The sequence below is a fragment of the Lepidochelys olivacea genome (assembly GCF_965140295.1).
Source record: "Lepidochelys olivacea isolate rLepOli2 genome assembly, chromosome: 10".
NCBI classification, from domain to species: domain Eukaryota; kingdom Metazoa; phylum Chordata; order Testudines; family Cheloniidae; genus Lepidochelys; species Lepidochelys olivacea.
Genome location: NC_140420.1, coordinates 11,268,145 through 11,287,828, shown reverse-complemented (window position 1 = coordinate 11,287,828; position 19,684 = coordinate 11,268,145).

The window sequence follows — 19,684 nt, the reverse complement described above, 5'->3', positions numbered from 1 at the left end:
GCCCTTGAAGTCAATGAACAAATCCCTACTATCTTTAATACATGCAGGATCAGTCCCACAGTGAGAGTGTCGCTACCAATTCAAAAGTTCTTTGTTCAGTCAAAATGTTATAACCATTACAACAAATCTGCAGAGCAATGTTTAATAGACCCATCTCTAAACTGCCACCTAGAATCAAAAGTGGGTTCCTGAAACTGCAAATCTGACGTGACCTCCACATCAGGAAAAGATAATGCTGCAGAATCAATGTATGTTCAAATGTCTAATGATAAAACATTCTGCAAAATCTAGAGTAGCAGACACTCATGTACATTTTAATTATTTCTTAGGCTACTCCTCAGGCCCTAATAAAGGAAGAAATTCAGATTGAAACAGCATGATTGTGACTTTCTTGTTGTATTACCATTTACTTTTATATTTCAAGACAAAGACTCTAAAATAGAGTTAAGTTTAGGAATACAGAGCAGTAACAATAGTTAAACAAATTATAGTTGTCTCCAAAACCATGTATTACCAACTCAAGAAATGTAGAGTTAAGACTTAAAAGAAATTCATAGAATCTTAGAATATCAGGGTTGGAAGGGACATGTTACATGTTAATGTACAGAAATGCACAGGGAAAGCACCCAATGAATGTTAAGTGCCCTGTACTGACACCAGGCAATAATCATACAATTACGATTAAGGCATTTTAGTGTTTGTCATCCCAGATTTGAGGGGACAGAGTTTTTTCATTTTTTTCTCTTCACAGTGCCACTACAGAACCAAGTTAAAGTTATTAGTTTGCTTTAACTATGTGTTTCCATACACAAGTTAAAACAAAACAAATTGTAACCAGCAGTTAAGACCCTAGTAAACTCTAACAAAACAAAATTCAGTCCCCCCAAATCTCCCCTCTTTCAGAACCATCAGTCTCTATCAAGTATCCTCCTCCACCCAAAATGAGAGCAGAGAAATAGAAGTGCCATGATGATCAGCACATTATTTTGGACCAACGGAGGGGTAGATTCCAAAAGAGAGAGCCTCTCTGAAGAATGCTCTGCCCCTGGTACCAACTCTTTCAAATCAAGGGGTTCCAGCACAAACATTTCCTTCAATAGCAACTGTGGCAGCATAAAACAAAGAGAGAAGCTATCTTCCAAGTAGGCGGGTCCCAACCTGTTTGGAGTTGAGTTTTACAGGTCAAGACAAACAATTTAAATTCCTGTGGAGAGCAGTAATCAGCAAATGGAGCTCATGGAGCACTGGTGTCCTATTCTCCCACCAACAAGCAGACTCCAGTTTAAGTTTCCAGATTGACTTCAGGGGTAGCTCTATGTACAGCACACTGCAGTAATCCAGCGCTGAGGTGACAAAGGCATGGATTATAGGAGCAAGAGCATCTGAACAAAACTGCCACAGTCTCCTGGCCAAGCACTGGTGGAAAAAAGCACTCCTGGACCTGCTGTTTGTGATTCCCTGACAACAGCCAGGGATCCAATACCCTCTGGCTGCAAACTCAAACAATAAATAGCCACACACCCTCAATAAGATAGAGAGAGATGTCTCCCTATCTTGTTGCTTCTCCCCCCTCTCTTGTCCCCCTCTCAATTATTGAATGCACAGACGTACAGGGAACAATTAAAAACAAGCTCATCCTTTCTGGAAGTGTACAGACTGAACATTAACCACACATGATGCTGTTGTGAGCACTCCAAAACAAACCCTTTTAGTCTTAGTAAGTGCAGTGACTTAGGTACTGCAAGAATCTGGAGCAGCAGAGCATAGCAGTTTGTCACAAACTGTCCTCTACTCACTATTGCAGGACCTAATGGGGGTTTTGTCTTCCAGGACCTTTCCTCTTTATAGTGGTTGAGATGCTGCATTGGACCTATCTCCATGGGCTGGATGACTCTAATATATTACATGTAATTCACCAATTCAGTCACCAGATGTCACCAATGTCCCACAAAGAAACGAGTCAAAAGAATAAGGTGGGGGGAAAATCCTATGGCTGTTCAGAGCAGCTGAGAACACAGGTGTCACTCCAGCTGACATCAGTGAGATGTGCAGGTGCCCAGCACTTGTGAAAATCCAGTTGCTGTGTTGCCTGTGGTTTTATGTGACTCTCTTGACAGCCTTCTCTCTGTGTATTCTTGATAGCTGAATAAAAAGAAAATGGTCAGACACAAATTAAACAATGAAATTTATGCGGAGGAATCAGAAAAAAATTGTTCAAATGGAGAGGATGCTAGAGATCTCAGCAATGGGACCAGAGGCTCCCGGTATTGGAATCTGGTATGGTAATTCAGGCTTCTGGTATTGGAATCTTGACTGGATAGTCTCCACATGTCTGATCATCCCTAATACAACTGGCTTTTTTCTTTCAGGGCCCTATCCTTCAAAGCGCTAGTACCTGTAATCCCCAAAGAACTCAATGTAAATTGATGTTATTCAGTATCCCCATGATATGACTCTTAATTATGAATTTGGCTCCCAGCTTCTGCCTTTTTTCCATTTCACTTTACTTTCTCCCACAGTGGAGCCTGGGAATAGTCAAACCCCTATCCTACACAATTGGCGGTAATTTGGGATCTGAAGTTTCCCAAGATGTAATGGGCTCCAGGTTCATAATTAAGGGCTTCATTGAGCTATTGAGGGCAGGGGAAGAGACATTTGAAACAGGACTGGACAAAGCACAAGAGAACAGGCAACAATCCTGCATTGGTCACAGTGAACTGGATGGCCAGATGGCCCAATAGCATGTTCCAACTCTGTGTGATTTCAATACATTTCTCTGTTTAGTTATTCCTTCTTTCTCCTTTCTTTTGTTAAATTCACAAACACAGAGTCAGTTCTTGCTCTGTGTAATTTATTTCCAGCATGCGTTATGCTGCGGATGGTGCACCCACCACTAAACAGCGCGGGAGCTTGAGACAGGCCTGGAGGGACAAAGCAAGTCTGTTTCTTTTATAAAATTTGTGGCAGAGGGATTTTTTGTGCATGTTCTTTGCAGCACTCATTTTTTGTCCCCTAGGGGATGAAATTGGAATAAAAGAAATATGTAAATTGTGACTTTTTACCCAATTAATCTTCATTCGCAGACTAGTTGGCAGCAACCTGTTCTTTCCACGCAGCGCCAGCCACTGTCACTCAATTAACTTTCAAAACACTAAACCTCCTATTAGTCTCCAAATTATTAGTAGTTGAAAGAAGCTGATATTTTTAAATCTAATTTGTGGCTTCCCCATAGAATTTCTGCAACATGGTATGTATTGTGTACCCTACCAAGTGTCCTGATGAGTATAAGGGTAGGCCTCAAGTGCTCACAAGGCCTAGGTTCTGAGTATAGGGATATCTTGAGAGCATACAGGGACTGTGACTTGTGGTTCTGAGTGCAGGACTAGGTCTTGAAAGTACAGGGACTGAACCGCCAAGTTGTGCTGGGATGATGTGTTGTCATCAGAGTACATGGGCCTTTGGGGTCCAAGCAATGGGCCTCTCTGAATGTTTGGTTATGTCCCAAGAAAACACAGAGGCTGGCTCTTATGTTCTGCCTGGGAGGATGGGTCTTGAAAGCACACAGGGACTGGAATCTGAGAATGGGCATATGTCCTGGGAAAGCACACATAGTGGTGGGCTTGTGGCTTCTGAGCATGGGAGGTGCAGCCCTAAGTAGTCCTGTTGGTTCACACTTGTCCGTGGGACGTCTATATTATAAAACCAACCACTCAGTAATAACATGAGAAACGGGGAGAAAAACAACTTGGCAAAAATGACAAACGCAAGCCAGGGAAAATGGAGCTTCCTGAGAACGGAACTCATCACAATCACTTCTAAACTATGCCTGGTTTTTTCTGCAGTGTTTTTTAAAATGACTTATTTCGTGATGCTGAGCCAAATATCTCTATGGGTAATATAGAGCTTCCCAAACCAGTAGGAAATTAGCAAGGCTTAATATGTGCATGACCTGCTAGTGAAGCTCAAATATAAAGGGGACAACAGATGTTCTCTTTGGTTATTCTCTCAGATTCAAACAAGGGCTCTGTTAGTTACTTAAAAAAAAGAAGCCAGGTGCTAGCTGTAAAAAGGTTACAATGATGTCAATTTTATTAATCTATTGCAGAGCTGTCCAGTGACCTGAATCTTGGAGGTGACACTCACAAATGCAGGGCCACCCACTTGCTTGTCACCTACTTCTTAACACCTGCACTTTAAGAAGAATGAAACACTGTCCCCAGTGTTTGCATGAGGTCATTGATGGGCTGGTATGTTGGAGGTCCAGCCTTGGTGTGGAGATCAGTATTCTGCTCACTCTGCCTGGGTTCGTTTCAGAGAACAGACAGAACAACTGGAACATGAAGTTTGGTGGTATTTGAGTTGCCACGGAGCAAGTCCATCTCTGAGGAGAATCTGAGCTCTTTTACAAGGAACTCCTGGCTCCCCTCCTCTAATTTATGGTGTGGAATCTACCCACGTAATTTGCACTGAAAATTGCAGGTGGACAACCTTCTCTTTCCACTTCTACACAATATTTTCAGGGTTTCAAAACAGCAGTACTTACAGTAAGTGTTTGCCACTTGAAAGAACGTGCCACTGCCAGACTGTATGCATGTGTCCATGCATAGGGGTAACCCTCATTTTTCACTTTATAGATGTGCATCTAACATAGATTTAAAATGCTAGCCCACAGTGCTTGAGAGTCTAGTTGGTCCTGTGAAATGTTTATTCATTGTCCCCTGGTTGAGGTGATTACCAGCCTTCTCTAGTCTTCTGCAGAGATTCCTGTGGAAAGGGGACGCTTATTAACAGAAAAGTAAATTTCCAGAACAAAAGTGCAATACTTAGATATTCCTCCAAGTACTGACCTGGCATAATGTTGCTTAGCTGGTGAACAGTTTGGAGGTCACAGACAATCGCATGCACTCAGACAACAGATTACTAGCTAATTTGGGATTTACTGGTCTCTGATGAGGAGGAGGAGGGGACTGTGTAATTTAAAGAAAAGGTAGTAAATGCTGCAGAACCTGGCCAGCAGGAAGGCGGAGGAGAGCTGGCAGAAAGCTAACCAGAGGAGTGATCAGCATTTCACTGAGATGATATGTCTGAGTCCACACAGAAGAGATTAAATATCCCATCCCCTTAATGCAGAAAGGGATAAATAAATCAGGCTTTACTGCAAGCAGGGTGGCAGGGAGTTAGTTAATAATGGAAAAACATATTTCAATTCACAAAGGAAAAGAAATGAGTGAGAAAGTAAACTGGAATAAACAGAAAGCAGTTTGAAGAGCACCTGGGGAACAGAGACTGAGAATCTGGCAAGCAGCCTCAAGCTACTTATTCTACAGCAGGGGTCTGCAGCCCCAGTGGATTCACAAACCAGGTGCTGTGTGATCTAGCCAGCTGAGTTAAGAACAGAAGCCTACTAGCCACTCCAACCTCCCCCAGGAAGAAAGTAAGCTGTGGACCATTCCACTTCAGCAAAGTGGTATTGTTCTGCATTGCCACATAGAAGCCTAAGCTTTTTATGTCCTGTCCAGCTCTCGCTCTCACTAGCAGAAAATCTGGTGGAAAATGGCCGGGTTGTACAGACAAACCGGGTTGTGTTGTCAACGAACAAGCTTTTAAAAATAAAAAGCTGCAAATAAAGATTCAATTTAAACTTGGGGATAAACTCACTCAGCTAAATCCTGACAGGTGCTGAGCGCAAGGCTCTGACTTCAATGGCTAGATTGCACAGAAGCTGACCTCTGGGTTTTACCCACAGGGCAGAATGTGGCTCATTTTGCTACAAACAAACAAACAAACAAACAAACAAACCAAGAGAATTGATAACTTGGTGTGCACCACTTAGTGGCAGTGTTAGAGGGGCAGCTGCAGGTCTGAGTATGGTGGTGAAGCACCTCCCCTGAATCACTCAAGAATGAAAACTAATTGATGAGCTGCCACTGGACTTATGCTGAACATATGGCCCTGCATTTATATATATATCTGCCCAGTGGTACGGGAGCACAATGCATGGGCAAATATTCTTCTGGATGAAATCTCACCTGACTAGCCAAGTGTCTATGGTTACCACCCTCTAGTGTCTGGCCCACAAGGAGACTATAGACCCTAATGCTAGTGACAGCTTATTGATGGAGGTTATCTTTTACCTCAGTGGCTCTCAACCTTTCGAGACTGCTGTACCCCTTTCAAGAGTCTGATTTGTCTTGTGTACCCCCAAGTTTCATCTAACTTAAAAACCACTTGCTTACAAAATCAGCCATAAAAATACAAAAGTGTCACAGCCACGCTATTACTGAAAAATGGCTGACTTTCTCATTTTTACCATATAATTATAAAATAAATCTATTGGAATATCAATATTGTACTTTCATTTCAGTGTATAGTATACAGAGCACTATAAACAAGTCATTGTCTCTATGAAATTTCAGTTTATGCTGACTTCATTAGTGCTTTTTATGTAGCCGGTTGTAAAACCAGGTAATATCTAGACGAGCTGATGTACCCCCGGGAAGACCTCTGCATACCCTCAAGGGTACACGTATCCCTGGTTGAGAACCACTGTTTTACCTCAAGTGATAAAAGCCTGTGTTGTGGGAGCAGAAGGTGGTGACTACTAGGTCCTGGGCAGCGTGTGTGTAGGATAACTGGTCACTGCTGTGTCTCTGTGTAGCACTGTGTCACCAGTGAGAGAACAGGTCTAGGTTTTCCACCCCATCCATTATTACAGGAGCACAGCTGTCCAGCAGCAGAGCAAGAGCACAACTGCGGGCGGAATGAGGGAAGAGGGAAGTGAGAGTGCGGCCTTGCAGCAACTAGCTCATGACTCTGTATTTAGAGCTCTTATTTATGTTCCAAGTTACTTTGCTTGCAGCATTGTGCTGACAACTCCTTGATTCCAAAGGCATTTCAGCCTCTGACCGTGAAGCAGAACAATGCACTGTTCCTGTTAAACAGCCTCCCCACCCCACCACTGCTGTCAGAATGCAGGGATTAGATGCAGAATAATGCAGTCCCTGCTCAAACCTCCAGCTCTAACTCAGTCTCTGGACATTGCTGCTCAGGGATGCTGGAACAATTTGTATAGTGGGGGTGCTGAGAGCCATTGAACCAAACTGTAAACCCTGTATATGACGGAAGCAACTTCAAGCCTGGGGGTGGGTTAGCCCTCCCAGGACCCCTAGTTCCAGCACCCATGTTGTTACTGCCATAATTTTGTGAGGAAAGTGCAGCTCAGCGGTTTGAGAACAAGAGCTGGTGAGTCCAATTGAATTACAGCTCTGGGAGGCAGCTGGGATCCCCCTGCGCAGGACTATTAGTGAGGCTAGCCAGGTGTAAGGGGACTGTTGCCCGCTTACTAACATTCAGTGGAGGTGTTTTAGTTGCAAGCTCCCAGTACTAAAAAGGGGAAGGGTCGATGGGGAATCCAGACCCTGAGACTGATAGTCCCCAGGAACAATGGGGAGAGGCCAATGCCCCAGGTCAGCCTGAATGACAGGGCAGGCAGGCTAATCAGGGAGTCAGGAGGCCAGGGAGGTCCCGTCCCCCGTGAGAGCTGGATTTGCCTGGATCAGACAGAGTGGGGCTGAGCTAAGGAGAAAGCAGGGGCTCAAGCTGAGCTGGGGAGCAGAGCTGTGCCAGATCCAGAGGAACCAGAAAAGCAGCCCAGAGAGAGCAGACCCTGTCCTGGGAGCAGAGCTGGAGCCCCAACGCCAGAGGCACAGCCAGAGAGAGCAGACTTGCCCTGGGAGCAGAGCTGCAGCAACCAGAGCCAGAGGGGCCAGAGAAGCAGCCCAGGGAGCTGGAGGCAGAGCAGCAGCAGCAGCCGTGCTGAGACAGAGTGGTGGGGCTGGGGTTGGAGCAGTCCAGAGCTGGGTGCGGTGACAGCTCAGGAGACCGAGGGGGACCCTGGGCAGCAGGCCCAGCACAGGGAGACGCCTCAGCCAAGGGGCTCTGCAGGCCAGGCTCGGATCATAACCCCGACAGGGCGGGGGCGACACTGGGAAGAAGGGTCCTACCACTTAGAGCCTGAGAGCGTGTGGCCACCACCGGAGCAAGTGTCCAACCCACAGCATCCCTGCAGGAAAGCCAAGGCCAGAGAAGGAGGCCTGGGACTTACAAGGAACAGACTGAACTGCCCTGACATTCCAGAGACACTGTTTGTGATGTTCCCTGCCACAGAGCGGGGTGATGTGTTTCCTTTAACCTTTCCCATTTTTCCTTATTCTTTTTAAAATTAATTGTTGATTAAATAACTTGCATTTGCTTTAACTTGTATGTAATGGTCAGTGGGTCAAAAAAGTGCCCAGTGCAGAGAGAGTACCCCGAAGTGGGGACACCCGAGCCCGTCCTAGATGACTGCAACAGGGTTGGGGGTCGAGCCCCCCAGGAATCCTGGGTCCAGCCATCTTGGGGCTACAAGGACTCTGCCAGACAGGAGAGTGGAAGGGAAGTCCTCAAGGGCAGGGAGGCCACTGGGTAAAGGAAGTGGGAGCGAGGACTCAGATCCTTTCGCTAGCCCACTTCACGGGGTAGTACAGAAGCCAGGAAGGTTCCCCACAATAGCGGGACTATTCCCCCACTTACACAGGGAATGAATTTAATGAAACGGATATCATTTATAACCTAGGCTGGAAGAGGAACAGGTGACACAGGGGGGAGTTGGGTGTGGGTGGCAGGACCGGATAGAACAAGGAACCCAGAATAACCCAAATCAAAGTGCCTCCAACAGGAGGGAGCAAGATGACAGCGTCTTTGATAAATCTGGAATGTTTTAGCAAATGGCTGCAATGCAGTGTGGATCCAAGGAAATCATTCCATGTAAGGGTCAGATGACAGAGACAAGGCAGTTACAAGATGGAGGTATTTCCCTTTGACTCACCACAGCCCGTTTATAATATTTTCAGTGTAATCTGCCACACTGAGATTTTCTGAGCTGTTGCAAAAGGGACATAAGACCCTTTAGGGACACGCGAGGTACATATCATGCATAAAAGCTGCAACTAAACACTGCCTCTATCACTATGAAAATGTCTGGAGCAATATGATGGTGCTCAGAAGAAGGAGAGGGGCTCAAAAGTGTCCAAAACGATCATAGTCCATCATTCCAGAATCCAATCACCAGGATGTCATGAATAGATAGTACTGACATTCTCATCGGATCATCATGTTAAGCTTGTTTTATGAGGATCCAGTTTTGGCATTAAATGGATATTTACTGGCAGCAGAAAAAAAACAAACAAAAAAACCCCAAACAATGCTAAATATCAGTTGAAACAGGGTGAGGTACGGTTCTGTGGCATTCCCAGTCTTGGAACATCCCCCCCATTAGTTCAATATTCTTTGTAATACCACACTAGGGAATAAAGCTGGGCTCACAGTCAGGCCCGTGGTTATCAGGGACAGGGAGCTGCGGAGTTCATACCGGAGACATGGAGATGAGAAGATCTAGGGAGCAGTAAAGCGTTCGTTTTTTAGCCAAGAACACATGATGGATAATTAAGAGGAAGTTACAGTGGTGTTTACAGCAAAGGCTGTCAGACTTGGGGCTCGCAGCCGGAGGCCTGCAGCTCAGGGATGATTAGAGTGATATGGGACACACAGCAGAGGGGATGAGACTTGGAGCTGGCAGTGGGGGGCACAGGAATCAGACAGAGTTCAGAAGAGGCAGTGAAAAGTGCCTGGCCTCTTGGCTTTACGTACATTTTTACACAAAGTAAATCAATATTGCCTCACTCCAGTGCACTTGTATGATATGGCTGAGTTACAAGGTGATCAGGGCTGGAACATGTCTTGTCTGAACTGAAAACAGCTTAACCCAAAGAGATTTTTTCTGCAAAACGTATGAAGTGGTCTATTACCCTAACCCCTCTTGGCATGACCCAGAATTTTATCCTACATCGCAGGAGTTAGGAGGGAGAAAAATCCCGTCCTACAACTAAAATAATTCATTGTCATTCGGGGCATTTTAAAAGGCTGTTGTTGCAACGGGGGCATTAAAATGGGATTTAATATACAACAGTTGGAAATCAAAGATAAGGGGGGTTTCTATGAGACAGAGCATTATAAAAAGAAAAGGAGGACTTGTGGCACCTTAGAGACTAACCAATTTATTTGAGCATAAGCTTTCGTGAGCTACAGCTCACTTCATCGGATGCATACCGTGGAAAGTTTAGAAGATCTTATATACACACAAAGCATGAAAAAATACCTCCTCCCACCCCACTCTCCTGCTGGTAATAGCTTATCTAAAGTGATCACTCTCCTTACAATGTGTATGATAATCAAGTTGGGCCATTTCCAGCACAAATCCAGGTTTTCTCATCCCCCTGCCCCACACACAAACTCACTCTCCTGCTGGTAATAGCTTATCCAAAGTGACCACTCTCCTTACATTGTGTATGATAATCAAGGTGGGCCATTTCCAGCACAAATCCAGGGTTTAGCAAGAACGTCGGGGGGCGGGGAGGGGGTAGGAAAAAACAAGGGGAAATAGGCTACCTTGCATAATGACTAAGCCACTCCCAGTCTCTATTCAAGCCTAAGACAGACATCATCTTCCTTTCCAAATGCAAACAGATGGACATCGTACCAAAAGGGCTGAAGGTAAAAAATCCATTACAATCTACATACCACACAGACTATGCTGACAGCTTGTGCCACACGCTCTCAAAGAAACTGCGGAATCACCTGATCAACATCCTCTACAGCAAACAGGGAAAGATTAAGAATGAGCTCTCAAAAATGGATATTCTCATAAAAAAACAACCTTCCACACAAACTTCTTCGTGGCTGGACTTTACTAAAACTAGATGAGCCATTTACAACACACACTTTGCTTCTCTACAAAAGAAAAAGGACACTAAACTTTCTAAACTACTACATGCCACAAGGGGCTACAGCAATGGTTCCCTCAACCCACCCAGCAATATTGTTAACCTATCCAACTATACTCTCAGCCCAGCAGAAGCAGCTGTCCTATCTCGGGGCCTCTCCTTCTGCCCCTCCACCCCCACGAACATGATACAGTTCTGAGGTGACCTGGAATCCTATTTTCGACATCTCCGACTCAAGGAATATTTCCAGCATACCTCTGAACAACATACTAATCCACAGAGACTTCCCTACCAACATTACAAAAAGAAGGATTCTAGGTGGACTCCTCCTGAAGGTCGAAACAGCAGACTGGACTTCTACATAGAGTGCTTCCACCGATGTGCACGGGCTGAAATTGTGGAAAAGCAGCATCACTTGCCCCATAACCTCAGCCGTGCGGAACACAATGCCATCCACAGCCTCAGAAACAACTCTGACATCATAATCAAAAAGGCTGACAAAGGAGGTGCTGTTGTCATCACGAATAGGTCGGAATATGAACAAGAGGCTGCTCGGCAGCTCTCCAACACCACTTTCTACAAGCCATTACCCTCTGATCCCACTGAGAGTTACCAAAAGCAACTACAGCATTTGCTCAAGAAACTCCCTGAAAAAGCACAAGATCAAATCCGCCCAGACACACCCCTGGAACCCCGACCTGGTATATTCTATCTACTACCCAAGATCCATAAACCTGGAAATCCTGGGCGCCCCATCATCTCAGGCATTGGCACCCTGACAGCAGGATTGTCTGGCTATGTAGACTCCCTCCTCAGGCCCTACGCTACCAGCACTCCCAGCTACCTTCGAGACACCACTGACTTCCTGAGGAAACTACAATCCATCGGTGACCCTCCTGATAACACCATCCTGGCCACTATGGATGTAGAAGCCCTCTACACCAACATTCCACAAAAAGATGGACTACAAGCCGTCAAGAACACTATCCCCGATAATGTCATGGCTAACCTGGTGGCTGAACTTTGTGACTTTGTCCTTACCCATAACTATTTTACATTTGGGGACAATGTATACCTTCAGATCAGCGGCACTGCTATGGGTACCCGCATGGCCCCACAGTATGCCAACATTTTTATGGCTGATTTAGAACAACGCTTCCTCAGCTCTCATCCCCTAACGCCCCTACTCTACTTGCGCTATATTGATGACATCTTCATCCTCTGGACCCATGGAAAAGAAGCCTTTGAGGAATTCTACCATGATTTCAACAATTTCCATCACACCATCAACCTCAGCCTGGTCCAGTCCACACAAGAGATCCACTTCCTGGACACTACAGTGCTAATAAACGATGGTCACATAAACACCACCCTATACCGGAAACCTACTGACCGCTATTCCTACCTACATGCCTCCAGCTTTCACGCTGACCACACCATACGATCCATCGTCTACAGCCAAGCTCTGCGATACAACCGCATTTGCTCCAACCCCTCAGACAGAGACAAACACCTACAAGATCTCTATCAAGCATTCTTACAACTACAATACCCACCTGCGGAAGTGATGAAACAGATTGACAGAGCCAGAAGAGTTCCCAGAAGTCACCTACTACAGGACAGGCCTAACAAAGAAAATAACAGAACGCCACTAACCATCACCTTCAGCCCCCAACTAAAACCCCTCCAACGCATTATTAAGGATCTACAACCTATCCTGAAGGATGACCCAACACTCTCACAAATCTTGGGAGACAGGCCAGTCCTTGCCTACAGACAGCCCCCCAATCTGAAGCAAATACTCACCAACAACCACATACCACACAACAGAACCACTAACCCAGGAACCTATCCTTGCAACAAAGCCCGTTGCCAACTGTGCCCACATATCTATTCAGGGGACACCATCACAGGGCCTAATAACATCAGCCACACTATCAGAGGCTCGTTCACCTGCACATCCACCAATGTGATATATGCCATCATGTGCCAGCAATGCCCCTCTGCCATGTACGTTGGTCAAACTGGACAGTCTCTACGTAAAAGAGTAAATGGACACAAATCAGATGTCAAGAATTATAACATTCATAAACCAGTCGGAGAACACTTCAATCTCTCTGGTCACGCGATTACAGACATGAAAGTCGCTATTTTACAACAAAAAACTTCAAATCCAGACTCCAGCGAGAAACTGCTGAATTGGAATTCATTTGAAAATTGGATACAATTAACTTAGGCTTGAATAGAGACTGGGAGTGGCTTAGTCATTATGCAAGGTAGCCTATTTCCCCTTGTTTTTTTCCTATCCCCCCCCCCCCCCCGACGTTCTTGTTAAACCCTGGATTTGTGCTGGAAATGGCCCACCTTGATTATCATACACAATGTAAGGAGAGTGGTCACTTTGGATAAGCTATTACCAGCAGGAGAGTGAGTTTGTGTGTGTGGGAGGGGGGGTGAGAAAACCTGGATTTGTGCTGGAAATGGCCCAACTTGATTATCATACACATTGTAAGGAGAGTGATCACTTTAGATAAGCTATTACCAGCAGGAGAGTGGGGTGGGAGGAGGTATTTTTTCATGCTTTGTGTGTATATAAGATCTTCTAAACTTTCCACGGTATGCATCCGATGAAGTGAGCCGTAGCTCACGAAAGCTTATGCTCAAATAAATTGGTTAGTCTCTAAGGTGCCACAAGTCCTCCTGTTCTTTTTGCGAATACAGACTAACACGGCTGTTACTCTGAAACCTAGCATTATAAAAGTAAACACCTAACACTGGGGCTTTGACCCCTTAGATTGGTCACATCATTAATTCACATACATCTGCACTCCTGTGCGCACACGTCTGCATGCCCATTGCTTCTGGAAACTGAAGTTAACCCCTTTCACCACTAGAGGAAGATAGAATTCTTTTAAAAAGTCAGTAACATCTTTTGTTGGCATAAATGCACCAAAGAAAGAAAGGAGAGGAAAAATCTTGAAAACCTTTGCATCTGATTCTGATCCAAGCCAGCTGCAGTACATCCTGGGCCCTAATAACAATAATAAAAAAATATGAATGAACTAGTGCCAGATTTACAAAGATATTTAATGCTTTCACCAATACAGCTCAACTGAATCTTATCCAGACTTCTGTACTTGGTCCTGGTTAAATCCATCACTAATGTCTAGGTACCTCACCTCCTCCCATCACTCACAAGGCTGTGCTTGTAAAAACACATTTACGATACCAACTCCTCAAACGCTTGTTTCCTAACCTTGGGTGTGAAACTTCACGTGTGAGCAAATATTGGCTTGATTGATGGGGTCATCTGAGTTTCCACTGACTGTGGCCTGGTGGCCCATTGTGCAATCACTCAACTACCCCTCCCGCTGCTCCAGAAACCCGGTAAGAAAACAATTATTTGGTGTAGCCCAAGGACCTCAGCCACAGGAGGTGAAGGGACCATCATAAAAACTCAGTCACCCCATTCAGATGCTATGGGACAGCAGAGCACTATATGCATGTGGTACTGAGAGGCATCTCCAACTTCAGAAAACAAAGGCTTCGGCCAGTGGGGCTAAAGGAGCTATCTGAGCAAGTAGCGGAAGAATGGTTCTCTCTGATCAATTCTGCCACATGCTGTCAGAAGGTAGTGGTGACACACTCCTTCCCCCTCCCCAATCAGTACAAAACAGCATCTGAACAAGATAAAGCACATGATAAGACAGAAATTCCTGTCTGAAGGAGACTCACATTTCCAGTAACAGTGAAGAACCACCCATGGAAACTTTCAACGCAGCTGAATAGTTGTGGTTTCTTTTATGAACTTTATTAATGAAACGGTGCTAAGGGCCTTTGTCACCTGACAGCTGCCCCCTCACTCCTGACTTGGGCTAATTATAAAATACAAGTAGAAAAACAACTCTCTCTCATCTATTTTCATTACTTCCCTCCACAACTGCTGTTCACACCCATGACTGCAACCAACCCTGGGCTTCCTGTTGCATTCCTTGAATAAGGCAATTGCAGAATAAGTGCAACCACAGGCTCAGATGATTGAAAATCGCTAGTGTGAAATCTTGGTCTCCAATAAAACCAATGGGAGTTTTGCCATTGACTTCAGTATGACCTGGATTTCACCCCTAGTACCTGGGGACTCTAGGTTCACCTCTACTTTATTTATGGGGCTCAGATGTCTATTGAGGGCGATCTGTAAGTGCTGTTGCAGCCTCAATCCTCCCTTTATTGATGTAAATGTTAACTTCCATGAGAACATTTCACTGGCCACTTCACACCACCACCAGCTCCAATCTTTTAGATCCGCCCTGCTCTGATAGTCTCGGCAACAAGGAGGAAATCTGCAAAATTTGCTCCAGTCTGTTTGGAGATTAAAGTCAAATTGCCAGGAATGGTGATTTGGGAGATTAATGGAGATCCAGGGAGGAAGAAGACTGAGTGTATTTCATTACCAGCACTGTATCCATTCTTTCCACTGCAAGACAGAAGCTTCACCATGAAGCTGCCAAGCCATCCTTGCCCTGAGCCAAATGTAACCATGCAAGTCCTATCCGTTTATCAGCTTATCCCCCCACCTGCTGCAACCCTGGCCAATATAGAGGATCTGTCAGACATAACATCTTGGGCTCCGGTTTTCAGGGCACTCATGTTGCTCACTGATTCCAGCAGGATTTGTGGATAGCAGCTCTGAAAATCTGGACTTCCATATGTCTCAGAAGGACTCCATTTCTATAACAACTTCACTACTCTTTCTGTCCCTTAGTAGAGAAGATACTGACCCCTAGCCCTTGGAGAACTAGTTGTTCTTACGGCCATAGTAGGAATAGCAGGTGCTAAAAAGAGAATCACAATAGGTACCCACCACACATTACAGTTCAATCTCTTTTGAGGCACACAAAGTAAATAATAGTAATAAACTATGACGGGAAAATCAATCAGTACAAACGAAGCATCGTCCACGCTGTATTCCAGCCTTCTCTGTCTCACTGTTAGTGCTTTGATTAATGAACAGCAATCTGGTAATGAGGGGAGCAGCTCACCACCAGGGTGTAGAGAAGCAGCAAGTGCTACAATGGCAGAGTTCAGACTAACCAGCATGAGGTTGTCTTTAGAAAAAGGCTCATTTATTCCAGGCTTCTAGAGAGAAAAAAGACCATTAGCACAGGAGGGGCCGGCGTATTCCAGGGCAGAGCTCACCGGGAGCAATGCCTATGGGAGCCACTTGGTTTTCAGTTATGTGTTCTACCTGAATATTTAGAGGCACATTCTGATCCCCTTACTCCCCCTAAATAGAACTGTGCCCCACTAGCAGACCCGTGGAGGGACATGAGTACAGGAGTCAGAATCTGGCTCTTACTACTGTATTTAATCATAAATTTACATTGGTGTGAAGAACTCAGGCTAGGTCAGAGAAGGAACGCAGCTTAATTCCTTCTGGACCATATTTAAGACCAGCTAGAATGAGGTGCAAATCAATCGAGTTATATCCACTTACACCAGGAATTAATTGGGCTCTTTTCTCCTCTCTCTTTCACCTTGTTTTGCTTAATTGTGAATTATACTTTACTTTTTACAGCTTGGCTTAATTTTCTTCCTTCCTGCACATTCTGGTCTTCTCCGAGCACAATGCTAGGACTCGGTCCGTGTATGTTCTGGCCTTCTCTGAGCACTGTGCTGGGACTTAGCCCTTGTACATTCTGGCCCTCTTTGAGCATCACACCAGGAACTGGCTCCCTGCATGTGTTGGCCCTTTCTGAATGCCACACCAGGATGGGAGCCCTGTGAGTTCTGGCTCTACATGGGCTCTGATGGGACTTAAGTGTGCTTCCATGGGCATTTCCTCACTGTTTTGATAGAGCCATAATAAACGAAATTACTGCAGGCTGTGCTGGTGATTCCCTTTGGTTTCTCCAGACCCCTTTGTTGGCAAAATGAACCGGCTTGTAGAGCACTTCTCTCCTGAGAGCGCAGGGAGCACCGTGCTTTAGTGAGGTACTTATAAGAGGAATAGTTATGGTGACTTTAGCTCAGAGAGGAAGGGACATTCTCCAGTGGATCAGAGGTACCTACCCCTTCCCATCACGAAATGCTTCCAGAGTCTACTTGTTAGCCCTGCAGTTAATGACAAGAGAAGCGAACGGGAGACAGTGCAAGACAGACGCCATCCTTCTCCTAGATTGCGGTCTGAATTCTTCCACTCTCTTGTTCTGTGTTTTCCCTTTTCTCCACCTTCTCCTGAAGCTGCTTACCACTGTGCAGATTGAAATAGCAACTTCATGTGATGCAGGACACCCCTGACCAAAGCTGACAGGTTCTGGTGCAGAAAAGGGGAAACTAACTCTTTTAGCCCTTTAGTCTGGGGCCTTGCTCCGTGATGAACTGCGTAGGCTGAACTAGCCCGCACATCCTTCCTGATAACCTCCAACCTGCTGTCTGCTATTTACATACTAGCTGATTCTGGTGCTGCAGTTACTTTGCTAGCTGGCTTGTCCTGGCTTGTTATTCCCCCCAGGCCTGATCTGCAGCCTAGGGTTTTCTATATGAAAGCACCACCTCTCCATCTCTCATGAGGTCTATAGTTTGGAATAAAATCAATACTGCTGTTTGTTGCTAAATTGACAAACGGCTTTTGATACTAATATCCGATGAAGCAGCTGGGCTGGTATAGATATTTACACTCAGAACAGTTTTTCTATCACCCACCATCTGTTTTTAAAGGGTCTTTTTTTCCCCAGTGACTAATGGCGCATTTAACCCCTGAGAATCTGCTTGTGATCTGAACATCAGAGGGTTGCTGCAGCGGAGGAGCAGAAAGAGACGGCGGGGGAGGAAGGGGGAGTGTGTGAAACAGGACTCATGCAGGAGCTTCCTGTTGTTCTAAACTTGGCTTACTGGTAAGGTTTTCAAGTCAAACTAGAAACCTCACCTGATAGGGCAGCTGCCACTCAAATGCTAGACAGGCATATCAGAATTGGCCTGTGTGTTCATTCAGAGCCTTGAGCCTATTTCAATGTATCACTCTATATATCTATGTGACTCGGCATTGTCCTGTGGCTAGGGCACGAGTCTAGCAGTCAAGAGACCTGGGCTCTATTCTTGGCACTGCCACTGACCTGTTGTTTAACCTCGGGCAAGTCCCTTCACGACTCTGTACCTCTGTTTTCCCCATCTGTATGATGCAGATAGCAATACCTTCTTTTACAGATGGAAATCCTAAGAGCTAAGTGTTATTGTTCATCTTGGAGACTCAGGGGTGGGGGCCTGGGGCCAGAAGAGATTTCCCTAGAAAGACTCAGGGGACAGTCTCTGAGAGCAGAGGAAAGTATCACGTGGAAGGGTCAAGGATGATCCTTGAAGGCTAATGGTATCTCTGCAGAGAGACTGAGCGCTATCTCCAGAAGCATAAGGAAACTCTGTGTGCCTTGCAAGATTCTATGAGCAGCAGCATTGCAGTGGCTGAATTAGATGATCTGCTCAGGAAAGGGACAGTCAGAATGGCCACATTGGTTCCATCAGGTATTGTGTGGGAGCTACAGAGCTCTGCCGATCGAAAAACTACTACTCCAGACTGAGACGTCTCAACCAGATACTGTTAACATGTGGCTAAATGGCCATTTAGCAGCCAGGGCAAAATAACCTGATTTGTTTCACTTGTTGCAAAAATCACATTGGGAGTCAGGTCTTCCATGCTGCAAGACTGTTGCACTGACCCACAGTAGATTTGCCCACCCACCTTCCCGCCTTTCCTTGTGTGGATAAATCTGATAAAGCCAGTTCTCATCTGGGATTATTGTTGTTGATTACCCCTCCCCCATTTTAATCATTTGGTGCCACACACCGCCACACAGGACAGCTCTACAGTGAAGGACCCTAGGGCAATGCAAGTGCACGGCAGGCCCTGATTAGATGCATTTATAGATGGGCTGGCCCACAAGAACTTTGACAACTGGACAAGGCAGTTGCAATGGGAAAAAACAAAAGAACTTGTAAGAGACGAAACAAGCATTTAGAGGCTGGCAGTTTTCTTGTACATTTTAATTTTGTTCAGTGGATAGAACAATAGAAACAGTGCTACATTAAAACAGAAATTGCAGTGCTGCACATTGTCTTACAGGCCCTGTAACAAGACTGTTCTGATGTGTGTGCACATGTAACTCACCCTCTGATTTACAGGGGGACTAGATGTACAGAGCAGACCCATCGGGGCAATAATCCCTGAACAGAAATTGCAGATGATTTGGGTTCCAAGGATGTTATTTCTCAGAGCTGCAAGTCTCTTAGCACACTTAAAAGGGGAAGTAGTGAACCAGCCACAAATGCAATCAGTAGGTCTAACAATATGGCTAGATTAAATCCCAGTGCTCCAGCTCATTCAGCATTAAACACAGATGCAAAATGCTCGATTGTCACTGTTGCAGAAGCCCTAAACCCCTGGCTGTGCCTTGCCTCCCCAGAGTCATCATGAAATGGAGTAATTACTTTAGTTTAAAAGCCCCAATTTTACGTAGCCATTTGGCATGTCCTAATCCTCCTGCGAGCACTGGGTTTACACACAAATTCTGAATCCCACAGCACTGAATTCAGTCTGATTCAGGCTGAATCTGAATACAGCATTCTGATTTCAGCATCTGGTCACTGCTATATTCCTCCAACCTCAGGCCATGAAAATGGTTCGGCATAAACCAACACAAATATATAAGTGATGTACAGACATGTCTATAATTGCAGCTGACCTCCATCTAAACTTGGTAGGGAGGAGTCTGCTTTGTGCATGCTCTCCCTCCCTGGCAAATTGTGCTACCACTGCTGTCTGCTACTGCAGAACAATTGACAGGTTAGCCTCCAGCCAGCATGCTGATGCAAAA